The sequence below is a fragment of the Nerophis ophidion genome, linkage group LG19 (genome assembly GCF_033978795.1).
Source record: "Nerophis ophidion isolate RoL-2023_Sa linkage group LG19, RoL_Noph_v1.0, whole genome shotgun sequence".
NCBI classification, from domain to species: domain Eukaryota; kingdom Metazoa; phylum Chordata; class Actinopteri; order Syngnathiformes; family Syngnathidae; genus Nerophis; species Nerophis ophidion.
The window spans coordinates 13,342,637-13,357,422 of record NC_084629.1 but is presented as its reverse complement, the minus strand read 5'-3'; the positions used below and the strand labels follow the sequence as shown (position 1 = coordinate 13,357,422).

The window sequence follows — 14,786 nt, the reverse complement described above, 5'->3', positions numbered from 1 at the left end:
GCATCCAACGCTTTGCATTGGACTTGGTGATGTATGGCCTAGATGCAGCTGCTCGGCCATGGAAACCCATTCCATGAAGCTCTCTGCGTACTGCACGTGGGCTAATTGGAAGGTCACATGAAGTTTGGAGCTCTGTAGCAACTGACTGTGCAGAAAGTCTTTGACCCGTATCTGTCAGTTTACGTGACCTACCACTTGGTGGCTGACTTGCTGTTGTTCCCAAACTCTTCACTTTTCTTATAATAAAGTTGACTCTGGAATATTTAGGAACGAGAAAATTTCACGACTGGATTTGTTGCACAGGTGGCATCCTATGACAGTTCCATGCTGGAAATAACTGAGAGCGGCCCATTCTTTCACTAATGTTTGTAGAAATTGTCTCCATGCCTAAGTGCTTGATTTTATACACTGGGCCAAGTGATTAGGACACCTGATTCTCATCATTAGGATGGGTGGCCAAATACTTTTAGCAATATAGTTTGTATCTTCAATAGAAAAACGTCTTGCATCATTTTCTTTCATCTGGATCGTTCCCAGCGCACCATCGCAGTTGGCGCGAGCGTCAATAATGGGCAAGCTACTTAGAAAATGTATTGAGCTAATACTGCGTTCCATTTACCTCGGGTGTTGGAACTTGGAATAACATCACAGCCAAGTTGTGTGTCGGAAATGAAGATGCACATTTCCATGAAAGTTGCTGCGCTTGTCTTGTCAGAATATAAAAAACCTCTGGGCATGTATGTGATCCTTCGGCAACCTTGTGGAGGAAGAGGAAACACAAAGACGGCATTGTTACACATATACTGTACCACATAAATGAAGCACATTTACATTACAGTAACATTACCACATATATACAGTGGGGCAAAAAAGTATTTAGTCAGCCACCGATTGTGCAAGTTCTCCCACTTAAAATGATGACAGACGTCTGTAATTTTCATCATAGGTACACTCAAACTGTGAGAGACAGAATGTGAAAAAAAATCCAGGAATTCACATTGTAGGAATTTTAAATAATTTATTTGTAAATTATGGTGGAAAATAAGTATTTGGTCAACTATTCAAAGCTCTCCCTGATGGAAGGAGGTTTCGGCTCAAAATCTCACGATACATGGCCCCATTCATTCTTTCCTTAACACTGATCAATCGTCCTGTCCCCTTAGCAGAAAAACAGCCCCAAAGCATGATGTCTCCACCCCCATGCTTCACAGTAGGTTTGGTGTTCTTGGGAAGCAACTCAGTATTCTTCTTCCTCCAAACATGAGTTGAATTGATACCATATAGTTCTATTTTGGTTTCATCTGACCATGTGACATTCTTCCAATCCTCTGCTGTATCACCAATGTATCCATTTTGGTATAAACTTAACTCGTCGTGTTTGGAGGAAGAAGAATACTGAGTTGCATCCCAAGAACACCACAACTACTGTGAAGCATGGGAGTGGAAACATCATGCTTTGGGGCTGTTTTTCTGCTAAGGGGACAGGACAATTGATCCGTGTTAAGTAAAGAATGAATTGGGCCATGTATCGTGAGATTTTGAGCCAAAACCTCCTTCCATCAGTGAGAGCTTTGAATGGTACACCAAATACTTATTTTCCACCATAATTTACAAATAAATTCTTTAAAATTCCTACAATGTGAATTCCTAGATTTTTTTTCACATTCTGTCTTTCACAGTTGAAATGTACCTATGATGAAAATTACAGATCTCTGTCATCATTTTAAGTGGGAGAACTTGCACAATCGGTGGCTGATTAAATACTTTTTTGCCCCACTGTATATAAATATATATATTAGGGCTGTCAACATTAACGCGGTAACGCATGTGATTAATAAAAATTAAAAAAATGATCGCATTAACAAATATGAATGAAGATTAATCCCATCCAGGTTAAGGCATGGAAGACGCGCACATTGGTTTACACCAGTGGTGTGCCGTCAAGGCCAGCAAGGCCTTCTTTGCTGGCCTAACATAACCAGAAATCATGATCATAATTAAAGATAAAATAATTTTTTCATATACTTTCCCTAAATATCTAAAAGTATTCATATGCTCTTCATGTCATATAATGCTCGTTCCCGTGCTGTTGTTTTTAGTTTTAGTTTGTATCCAATCAGAATTCAGCGAGCTTATGTTGCCATGCTGTACAAAATCTCCTAGAGGCCTTCAGAATCAACAATGTGGGCGACCGTGCACTGTAAGTGAACGGGGACATACAGTTGATAGACAGTTGTGATAACCAATCAGATCATGAGTTGTTGTCAGTAAGGCCTTCGAGCCGGCCTCACGTTGAACGTGACGTTGACGCGTCCTGTGGTATGATTGGATACTCATCGGGACCGTTAGCAGATGAAAACGTTGATTAGGTGGCAGATATATATTTGCAAGGCCATTTTCAGAAAATATTTAAAGAGAAACTGCATCTTGTGAGATGATATCAGCCAACCCCGGAAGCTAGCTCAGCAGTTCTGGCGATGAAATGGGGAATGCCGTCGAATAGGTTCTACTAATTGTGAGTTCAAGTGTACAATTTGGTGGTAATTTTATGGTAATATTCTGGCGACTGAGCTGCCAGGTTTTTTTTGTTATTGTAAAATTTTGAAAAAAACTTCGAAAAACAAAATAAGCCACTGTGAACTGATTTTTATTGGTTTTAACCCTTCTGAAATTGTGATAATGTTCCCCTTTAAAAAGCGGTAATGAAATGAAAAATAAATAGACCAATACAAAAAAAATCCTGCTTATTTAAAAGACATGTGCTATCTTTTTTTAATGCAGCATTTGCCTTGCAATTTTGGGGCATCATGGCTCACCTCAGTGGTTTACAAACCTTTTCTTTTACCAAGTACCATCTCAGAAAAAAACTTGGCTCTCCAAGTACAACCAATATGACCAACATTAAAATACAGTAGCGTAGTAGGCCTAAGGATTTATTAAAAACACAGCAGAGGTTTGTATCGATCAAGTATATTTCATATTTTTCGCCACTGTACACACAGTTTGAACAGTAACACCGTGTTGTAATATAGGAAAATTACCACTAGATGGAGCCCGCGTACCACAAGTGGTACACGTACCACAGTTTGAGAATCACCGGTTCAGATATTAGAGTGGTCGTCTAAAACCTTAAAGGGTTCCTGGTACAAATCTATAGTCCCTGCCGTTGTGTCTTCGGGCAGGGCACCTTACCCACCTTTCTCCCAGTGCCACCCATATTGTGTGTGGCAAGACTCCCTCGCAAAATAGATTGCCAGGCTCTGCGAAATTTTCCTGTGTAAATAAAAGATCAAGTAAATAGTTGTGCACTAAATTTTTATTTTGAAAAATAAAATACAATAAAAATATATTTTCAAAAGACAGGCACTATCTTGCATTGCAATTGCGGATTAATGTGTCACGGAGTAGTCCTTAGTTCAATCCCAGGCTCGGGATCTTTCTGTGTGGAGTTTGCATGTTCTCCCCGTGACTGTGTGGGTTCCCTCCGGGTACTCCGGCTTCCTCCCACCTCCAAAAACATGCACCTGGGGATAGGTTGATTGGCAACACTAAAAAAAAAATGGTTCCTAGTGTGTGAATGTGAGTGTGAATGTTGTCTGTCTATCTGTGTTGGCCCTGTGATGAGGTGGTGACTTGTCCAGGGTGTACCCCGCCTTCCGCCCAAATGCAGCTGAGATAGGCTCCAGTCCCCCCCCCCCCCCCCCCCCCCCCGCGACCCAAAAAGGGACCAGCGGTAGAAAATGAATGGATGGATGTTTGTAATAATCTGTAGTAAAACAAAAACAAAAAAAAGACATTTTGCAAACAAATTAAAAGTTGAATCCTTGATAGTAGATTCGCTTTGATCTAGGACAATTACTTTTTGTTTGTTTGTTTACGGCTTAAAAAATATTGACTATAAAGTCCGTGATCTCCTTTGAAAGACTTTGAGGGTTCCTACGCTGACAGGACATTGAGGTTTTGTCCGCTTTGAATAGTCCTTTATACCTTCGCTGTCATGTTAGACACTGTCCGTTTTTCTCTAAATGATGAAACCTTTAAAGACCCTAATGGAGGGGGATGAGAGGGCGCGACACATTTTTAAAAGCGCGTAAATCAGATTCAGCCGTCCATTTAATTAACTTGTAAATGAATGTGCCGTGCTGTGTAAATTGGAAGAATGATAAATATTCATATAGATACCTTATGGAAAGGGCAAGGGCACTCATATCGGCTCCCACCTTATTGCTGCTTTATGGGGGCACTGATTTGAATTTCTTATGGATCATAGATTATGTAAAAAGATATTGTCATAGGCCACCTGCTTGGAATTCATCCCCCTCCACCCCTACACACGCACACGTTGTGCGTTTATCTCGCAGGTGATCCTGATGATGCAATTTAATTACGGTTTACAACACGATATAAGATGTATTTTTTCAATATTTTAATGACCTTATAAAAGATGAGATGCATTTCTCAGAATGATGAGTGCAGACCTGCAAACACTGTTAAATTGATTCATTGGTGCCAAGCATAACTGAACGTTATTACTATTAGGCCTGTTGTTTCTCATGCTTGTGCCCCTGACCTAACATGAACCGATGGGGAGGGGAGGGGGAAGGGAACTCCTCTAATTTGACAGGGAGACATCTGAGCGCACACTTATTTATACATCAAATATGCCTTCGCGCGTCTTTGGGGCATGAAGCCTGAGACTCAAATGATGCAATGGAAAGTAAATGTGCGAGAAGACATTAGTGGGAAATTCATGGGGTGCTGCTAGAAATTCCGAGCCCCGTTTAAAAACAAATCACGCTGGGGCCCACCTGGGCAGTTGGCGCTGTTTTGGGGCTTTTGGAATTGTCCCTGGCTGTAATTCTTAAAAGGCGAATGCACAAAACCTCTTAAGTTAAAAATTAAAGTTGCTGATGGAGAAAAGCTGGAAAATATAACGTAGAAGTCCACTCTCCAAGGCAACTAATTATCTTACATTAAAACTATGTTAATTTATAAAAGGACTTGAATTGTGAGTAGTACATTCTATTGTGTTGTTTTTATACAATATTAGGGAACATATTCACTTTTAATTAGTTGCTTATTAAAGTAACAAAGAGTTATTTGGACACCAGGGGGACATATAAGTGTTAGGGTTAGGGTTACAATCAGAATCCGAAGAGTTTTTAATGCCATTGTTTGAGAAAGGGTTCACAAACTACAAATTTTACTTGGCGCAATCGTGCCACATAAAACACATATAACACAGACTAGAATAACATGAGCTGTAACTGAACTATCAGATCTGGGTCTGGGTTGACCGTAGTCTCCTGCCTGAGGGCAGAGGGGAGAGTAGTTTGTGTCCATGGTGAGAAGAGTCAGCTGTGATCCGACCCATGCCTCCTGGTCCTGGAGGAGAACAGGTCCTGGGTTACTTATAAGCAATAATTCTGAGGTTATTGAGGGAAGACTCTTAGTTAATGGCTTACTGGTTGTATAATAAGGCCATGCAGAATAAGGCATTATTAAGTACTTATTAAGAGACATGTTACTAATTTTCATGTTAATAAGCAACTAATTAATGGTGAATATGTGTTTCACCATGAATTGAGTAACGTGCACCCCGACTTAAACAAGTTGAACAACTTATTCGGGTGTTACCATTTAGTGGTCAATTGTACAGAGAGTGTACTGTACTGTTTCATATAATGTATTCTCTTCCTTTGCAATCTACTAATAAAAGTTTCAATCAATCAATCCCCATACTAAAGTGTTACCAGTATTTTTGATCTAAAAGTTTGTTTTTCTTTTTTTAAATGTATTTCACATGTTTCAATGTTGCTCAAATTTAACCCAATTATACATTGATTTCAGTTCATTTCAATTAGAGAAGTTGATTTGAGATAAACATATTACTGTAGATGCTGTTCGTACTGGTATTTATATTTTTATTTTTAGCATGTTAGTCCAGGATGTACCCCGCCTTTTGCCTGATTGTAGCTGAGATAGGCTCCAGCGCCCCCCCGCGACCCCGAAGGGAATAAGCGGTAGGAAATGGATGGATGGCTAGTTATTGTTTGTCTTGCTTTTTAACTGCACCTAACCCAGTATCCACCTGTAATTTCGTAATGCTCTCATGTTTGACGACGATAAAGCGGTCTATTTTATTTTATTCCATGTATAGTTTGCTACGGTGTATTTGTCTTTAGTTATTGGAGTGACTCCAACTACTCAGCTACAAATTATTTTTGTTTTCTCATTATAATGGGTCTGAATCTAAATTGGGGTACTTAAAGAAGGGGTCGGATAAAATAAACTTGGATTCTTTATACTCCTTTTTATGTTGAATTGTGCAAGTGTAAACGTGTGTTGTACTTCCCTGTTGCAAACAAGCTAAATCATTCCCCAAATAGAGTGCAAAATCATAAAAACATCATTGAAACACTATCATTTGAGTATACAGGCGTACCTAATGTTGTGTCCGGCGTGGTGGTAAAAGCTCAAAATGCCGCCTTCCAAGTGACATCATTGCTTCTTGGTGGCATCACTGACCTGCAGCAGGCGTGATAATCGACCTTGCCTCCGCCAGGAAAAGAAAGGCTTTTGTTGGTGCTGAGCCAGCAATGTGGCGACGGAAGGAAAATTGGACTATAATGGGGAGGGGATGTGTGTTCGTGGGGGGCAGGGCGGGCTCGGAAAAAAGAAGGTGGGGTTGTTTTTGCAACATCCTGTCATCATTAGCATTCCACATTAAAAAAAAAAAAAAAAAAAGCCTGGCAGCATCAAGCCTTACCTCGTGTCTCGGGCATCTCTTTCCTCCACACTCCATCCTCATCATCTTGCCGTGGTACCCAGCTGCCTCTGGCACTTCCTGTGTACGCACGCTGCCAGCCTCTGACGCATGAATGCTCCTTACATCATCCTTTTTTTTTTTTTTTTTTTAACACAAAACCATATTTGGAATGTACCTCCGTTCTACTAAAACACATATTGCATCAGAGCACTTTTCTAATATTTGGGTCAGCTTATTTAACTCCTGTGCATCCGGAAAGTATTTACAGCACTTTTTCCACATTTTGTTATGTTTTAGCCTTATTCCAAAATGGAATAAATGTATTTTTGTCCTCAAAATTTTACACACAATAGGCTTTTTATTTTTATTTTGCAAATTATTTTTTTTTTTTAAAAAGGCTAAAAAATACATGAACATAAGTATTCATAGTACTTGCTTTTGTTGATGAAATTACAGACTCATGTCTTTGAATACGATGCCACAAGCTTGGCACACCTATCTTTGGACAGTCTGGCCCATTCCAAACTGCTCAGTGGCCTTGTGGTTAGAGTGTTCGCCCTGAGATCGCTAGGTCGTGATTTCAAACCCCAGCGGAGTCATGCCAAAGTCTATAAAAATTGGACCCATTACCTCACTGCTTGGCACTCAGCATCAAGAGTTAGAATGGGGGGTTAAATCACCAAAATCATTCCAGAGCTCGGCCACTGCTACTGCTCACTGCTCCCCTCACCTCCCAGCGGGTGGAACAAGGGGATGGGTCCAATGCAGAGAGTAATTTAACCATACCTTGTGTGTGTGTGTCTGTGTGTGACTACCAGTGGTACTTTACAATCCATCAAAGACCAAGGAGCTGGTCAATGACTTTGGGAGGTCGAGTCAAAGGTCACAACCTAATGTGATCGAGGGAGTCGAGGTACAGACTGTGGATTCATTCAAGTACCTCGGGGTTTGAGTGGACAATAAGCTGGACTGGACTGTTAACACGGACCACCTGTACAAGAAAGGACAGAGCAGGCTGTACTTCCTGAGGAGGCTGCGCTCCTTCAACATTTGTAAAAAACTCCTGTGGATGTACTACCAGTCTGTGGTTGCCGGTGTTCTGTTCTACATGGTAGTGTGCTGGGGTGGCAGTACATCTAAGGACAGCTCCAGACTGGAGAAACTGATCAGGCATGCCGGTTCTACAATCGGAATAAAACTGGACTCACTGGTGACGGTGGCAGAGAAGAGGACTGTGGACAAACTAGTGAGCATCCTGGATGATGCCAGTCACCCTCTGCATAGCGTTATCAGTAACCAGAGGAGCCTGTTCAGTGCTAGACTGCTTCATCCCAAGTGCAGGACTAATAGACTAAAAAACTCCTTTGTCCCACACGCCATTAGACTCTACAACTCCTCTCTGGAGAGGGGGACAGGGGGTACTAGGATAATAGGGGATGCAAAACAGTAACAGTGCAATACTTTTTCATAACATGGTCACTACTGCCTAGTTTCTCTTGTTATATTCTTATTTTACTGTGATATTTTTATTCCTATTGTTGCTTTTTATTTTTATTCTTATTTTAATATTTCTCTATTTTGTTTCTATTTATACCCCCATTATTTGCTTTACTTTTTACTTTTGAATTGATCCCAACTCTACACTGCTCCCAGAATTTAAATTTTCCTGTAGGAACTCTCCTGAAAGAATAAATAAAGTACTATCTATCTATCTATCTGTCTATCTATCTATCTATCTATCTGTCTATCTGTCTATCTGTCTATCTGTCTATCTGTCTATCTGTCTGTCTGTCTGTCTGTCTGTCTCTATCTATCTATCTTTACTTTAACTTTAACTTCCTCTTTGTCCATTCCTCTTTGCAGCACCTCTGAAGCTCAATCAGATTGGATGGAAAGTCGTGTTTTTCATCTAGGATGTCTCTATACGTTGGTGCATTCATCTTTCCCCTAACCTAACTAGTCTCTCAGTTCCTGCCGCTTAAAAGCATCCCCACAGCATGATTTTTGCATCTCAACGATAAGAAAACGGAAATGCTGATTATCGGTTCTCCTAGACTCCGGCACCTATTTAATAAAACAACCTTAATTTTCGACAACCAAACAATTACACAAAGCGATTCGGTAAAGAATTTCAGCCTTATTTTCGACCTAACTCTCTCATTTAAGTCACTCAAAAGAGTGTTACTTAAAACAGCTTTCTTTCATCACCGTAATATTGCTAAAATGTGTCCCATTCCTCCAGGTCTGCAGAATTTACAGCGTTTTGTATTCGGGCTCCAGTATTCTGGAATGCCCTGCAGGTAACAGTTAGAGATACTACCTCAGTAGAACCATTTAAAGTCCCATCTTAAAACTCATTTGGCTTTTAAATTGATCCTTTTTTACACCAGTTAATCTGATGTCTCTCTTTTCTGCTCTTCCCCCCTGTTCTGCGTGGAGAGGTTATTAGGTGACCACAGATGAGGTGCTAGGTGTTCAAAGTCGGGACCCAGGATAGACCACTGCTCTATGAATCAGTTGGTGACATCTCTGCACTGCTGACTTGTCTACATGCTAGATGATCCCCTGCTGGTCTCATAATGGACTGGACTTTCACATCAAGTCGTGATCACTTGGCATCCATTGCACCGGTCACCAAGTGGGTCCCCTCATCTGCGGTCCCTTCCAAGGTTTGTCATTGTTTTCATAGAGTTTAGTTTTTTCTTGTCCAGATGTGGGATCTGAGCCAAGGATGTCGTTGTGGTTTGTGCAGCCCTTTGAGACATTTTTGATTAAGGACTTTATAAGTAAATTTTGATTGATTGATTGACTGATGATGCTGGCACCACCATGCTGGTATTGGCCTGGTATTGAGCGGTGTAGAGTTTCCTCCAAACGTGACATCTGGCTTTTACTCCAAAGAGTTCAATCCTTGTCTCATCAGTCCAGAGAAGTTTGTTTCTCATGGTCTTACGGCAGGGGTGGGCAATGTTTTTGGCTCAGGGGCCACGTTGGTTTTAAAAATTTGACAGGCGGGCTAGGCGAGCACATGATGCATTTCAAAGCATATCTGTTGTAACTAACAGTAGACTTCTTAGGCATGGGCTATTGAGATACAGGATAATACATCTATTTTATATCCATACACTTAGGTAAAACGGAATCCATCCTATTTGGGTCCCACATCAACCTTAAGAAAGTCAGTGACTTCACTATAAAAGTGGGTGACATTATTATCACCAGGAAAGAAGAGGTCACCTACCTAGGTTCCATTCTAGAGGCTAATCTTTCCCGTGAAAAAAGGCAACCAAAGTAATCAAAAAGGTCAACCAAAGAACGAGATTTCTCTACAGAATCTCCTCTCTGGTCAACAAAAGCACCTTGAAGATTCTAGCAGGAACTCTCGTTCAACCCTTTTTCGATTACGCTTGCACCTCCTGGTACCCCAGCACCTCCAAAACCCTCAAATCTAGACTCCAAACATCCCAGACCAAGCTAGTCAGGTTACTTTTAGACCTCCGCCCCAGATCCCACCTCACTCCAACCCACTTCTCCAAAGTGGGCTGGCTCAGGGTGGACAACAGAGTAAAACAGCTTGCACTGAGCCTAGTCTATAAAATCCGCTACACCTCTCCGATACCTAAGTACATGTCAAACTACTTCCTTAACGTAAATGACCGCCATAACCACAACACCAGGGGGAGCTCCACAAACCACATTAAACCTGGATTCGGATCCAACAAAGGTCTTACTTAACTCATTCTCTTTCTAGGCCACATCAATGTGGAATGCACCCCCAACAGGTGTAAAAGTGAGTGCATCTCTATCCTCCTTCAAAACTGCTCTAAAACACCTCCAGGCAACTTCAACCCTTTACTAACACCCTCCCCCCTTCAGATCCCATCTCCTAGGATTGTAAATAACCAAATGTAAATAATGAAATTAATTTCTAATCTATGTACTTGTTCTTATGCTATCTGAACTCACTATTTTCTGTGCTGGCTGTACATATCCTACTAAGTAAGACCTACACTGTTTCAATGTCCATTTCTCTGATGATGCAATCGTGATGACTGATGTGCTGATATCAACCAAACCATCCTCATCCCACCCCCCAGATTGTAAATAATGTAAATAATTTAATGTATATAATCTGTTTGATTAACCTGTGTGATGACTGTATTATGCTGATAGTATATATTTGCACCATGAATTGATTTACATGGACCCCGACTTAAAAAAGTTGAAAAACCATTTAGTGGTTAATTTTCGGAATATGTACTGAGCAGTGCAATCTAATAATAAATGTTTCAATCAATCAATCAATCAATCAATTGTCACATGAAGGAAATACGGTATCTAGTCAACGACAGGTGCTCCTTCTGGAGACACTGCCCCTTACGGTTTTGGAAGAGAATTACAAGTCTGGCACTACCCACTAGAACTATAAATCAAACAAGACAGCGTCAGAGGGGACGCAAGCTACGCAACGCGAGAGTATATATCAGCTTCAAGATGAATGCAGCAATGTACAGAGACATCCTGGATGAAAAGCCACGCTTCCCATCCAACAAAAGAGGAATGGGTAAAATGCCCCAAAACAGGTGTGCCAAGCTTATGGTATCATATTCAAAAAGACTTCAGGCTGTAATTACTGCCAAAGGTGCATCAACAAACTATTGAGAAAATACTGTGAATACTTATGTACATGTGTTTTATTTTCTTCGTAATACATTTGCAAAAAATATGTTTTTAACATTGTCAGTATGGGGTATTGTGTGCAGAATTTTGATGACAAAAATGGATTAATTCCATTTTGTAATAAGGCTGTAACATAACATGTGGGAAAAGTGAAGCACTGTGAATACTTTCCGGATACACTGAACACAGAATGCGGTGATACCAGAAATGTGTTGATGCCGTTTACACAGAAAAATAATGTAAAAAAATTAAAACTAAAAGGAGTGGGGTGTCGTGGAATATCTTTATACACAGATGACATCCTGCCACTGTTACAACTCTGGTGCCACGCCAGTTTTTACTGGTGATTAGAAAAGGGGCTATACATGAATTGGTAGAAAATTGCAAAGTCGCTTCATTAAAGGGGAACTACTCTTTTTTTCTGGAAACTTGCCTATCGTTCACGATCATTATTAGAGAAATGATGACGGATAGATTTGAAAAAAAAAAAAAGCATTCTAACTACAGTATTAAATAAATGTAAATAAAAGTCTGTTTGCAACAGACGGATCTGAAGCTGACTCATAAATGTTTAAGTTTTGATAAAAGAAAAATAAACTATACAGCAGTGATTCTCAAATGGGGGTACGCATACCCCTGGGAGTACTTGAAGGTATGCCGAGGGGTACGTGAGATTTAAAAAAAAAATATTCTAAATATTGCAACACTTCAAAAATACTTTATAAATATATTTATTGAATAATACTTCTACAAAAGATGAATGTTAGTTCATAAACTGTGAAAAAAAATACAACAATGCAATATTCAATTTTGACAACTACATTTTTTGTGAACATTTTCCATAAATATTGATGTAAAGATTTCTTTTTTTGTGAAAAAATGTTTAGAATTATAGGCGCCAGCACCCCCCGCAACGCCAAAGGGAATAAGTGGTAGAAAATGGATGGATGGATGTTTAGAATTAAGTTAATAAATCCAGATGGATCTCTTTTACAATCCCCAAAGAGGGGACTTTAAGTTGAGTATTACTACTATGTGTAGAAATCTTTATTTATAATTGAATCACTTGTTTATTTTTCAACAAATTTTTAATAATTTTTATATCTTTTTTTCCAAATATTTCTTAAAATGAGCAATATTTTGCACTGTTATACAATTTAATAAATCAGAGACTGATGACATAGTGCTGTATGTGCTTCTTTATCTCTTTTTTTCAACCAAAAATGCTGTGCTCTGATTAAGGCAGGGGTGTGCAAAGTGCGGCCCGGGGGCCATTTGCGGCCCACAGGTAATTTTTTAACGGCCCCACAGCACATTTTAAAAATACGATTGAAAATTTCTTAAAAAGTAAAAAGTGTTATAGAACAGCAAACGGGTTAAATGTAAGAAGAAAATGTTGCAATGTTTACTCTAATAACACAAAGCTGCCATGGAGGCTGTTTCTTTCTTTCAAAAAATAATAATGAATCAAAATCAATGTCATCATGAATTATTGACCTATTCAAGGCTCTAATTACGTCACGTTAAATTTTCCACTTTGAGATATTTTGGGGGGAAAACTTTGCATATTTTCTGTTTGCCATATAAAAAACTGAGCTGTTTTTTTTTTTGCAGAAGGGCTTAAAATGAACAAACAAAAAACATAAACAACAATAAAACTTATAATTGACCGATAGATCTGAAGTTGATCTCGAGATTATTGTGTTGAAAGTAAACAGTAAAAAAAAAAGTATAATTTATTTTCTAACACTTTAATGAGTAGGACCCTTTTGGATCCCCAATCATTTTAGTGTGATTTATTTTTAAGTGGCATTGCTCAAAAAATAATAATTAATTAAAATCAATGGTGTTATGAGTTATTTACTTTTTTAAAGCTCCAATTATTATATCATCTCAAATATTAAAAATAAAAATATTGGGTGAAAATATTGCATATTTTGTGTTTTTTCCATAAAAAAACTGTTTTTTTTGTGACAAAAAGAACAAACAACCTAAATCTTTAAATTAATTATATTGACAGATAGACTTAATGTTAAACTAGAGATTTAAAACTTGAATAATAATAAAAATAATGCTGAATAATGACACATTTTTTATATTTTTTGGACCAAAACCCTTTGGAGTCCCTGGGATCAAGCCTGAGTGGAGGCCGAAATGTATATTTTTTATACATATATTGTAGGGCTGAGAATCTTTGGGTGTCCCACGATTCGATTCAATATCGATTCTTGGGGTCGCGATTCGATGATATATCGATTTTTTTTTTATTCAACGCGATTCTCGATTCAAATTCGATATTTTTTTATTCAAAACGATTCTGTATTCATTTAATACATATGATTTCAGCAGGATCTACCCCAGTCTGCTGACATGCTAGCAGAGTAAAAGATTTAAAAAAAAAATTTTTTTATAATTATAAAGGACAATGTTTTATCAACTGATTGCAATAATGTACATTTGTTTAACTATTTAAAGAACCAAGAATATGACTTATTTTATCTGTGTGAAAACATTGGACACTGTGTGTTGTCAAGCTTATGAGATGCGATGCAAGTGTAAGCCACTGTGACACTATTGTTCTTTTTTTTTTTTTTAATAAATGTCTAATGATAATGTCAATGAGGGATTTTAAATCGCTGCTATGCTGAAATTATAACTAATATTGATACTGTTGTTGATAATATTCATTTTTGTTTCACTACTTTTTGATTGTTCTGTGTCGTGTTTGTGTCTCCTCTCAATTGCTCTGTTTATTGGAGTTCTGAGTGTTGCTGGGTCAGGTTTGGTTTTGGAATTGAATTGCATTGTTATGGTATTGCTGTGTATTGTTTTGTTGGATTGATTAAATAAAAAATAAAAATACAAACATTTTTTTTTTTTATGAGAATCGATTCTGAATCGCACAACGTATTTGATTCGTATTCGAATCGATTTTTCCCACACCCCCATTGTATTGTTTTTAAAAATAAAAAATATCAAAACGGCCCCCGCTTGCTTTGATTTTTCAGTGTGCAGCCATCAGTGGATAAAGTTTGGACACCCCTAGATCAGGGAGTACTCAAATTAAAAAAGTGTTCACAGGGAGTACATCACTGAAAAAAGGTTGAGAACCACTGCTATACAGTATATAAGTGGTTCTCAAATGGGGGTACGTGTACCCCTGGGGGTACTTGAAGGTATGCCAAGGGTTACGTGAGATTTTTTTTTTAAATATTCTAAAAATAGCAACAATTCAAAAATCCTTTATAAATATATTTATTGAATAATACTTCAACAAAATATGAATGTAAGTTCATAAACTATAAAAAGAAATGCAACAATGCAATATTCAGTGTTG

At 38.6% G+C, this 14,786-nt stretch overlaps 1 long non-coding RNA gene across 2 annotated transcripts; it reads right to left on the bottom strand.

Annotated features, from left to right (window-relative positions):
- Nucleotides 1-476: 476 nt before the first annotated feature.
- On the bottom strand, nt 477-6,910 carry LOC133537747 (uncharacterized). 2 transcript variants are annotated; one of them, XR_009802821.1, is made up of 3 exons: nt 6,770-6,910; nt 6,446-6,667; nt 477-757 (listed from the first exon to the last, which is right to left on the bottom strand). It is a non-coding gene; the product is annotated as an uncharacterized LOC133537747 (long non-coding RNA). The 2 variants fall into 2 exon arrangements; XR_009802822.1 differs by lacking the exon at nt 477-757 and adding an exon at nt 3,736-5,385.
- Between the last annotated feature and the right edge of the window lie 7,876 nt (nt 6,911-14,786).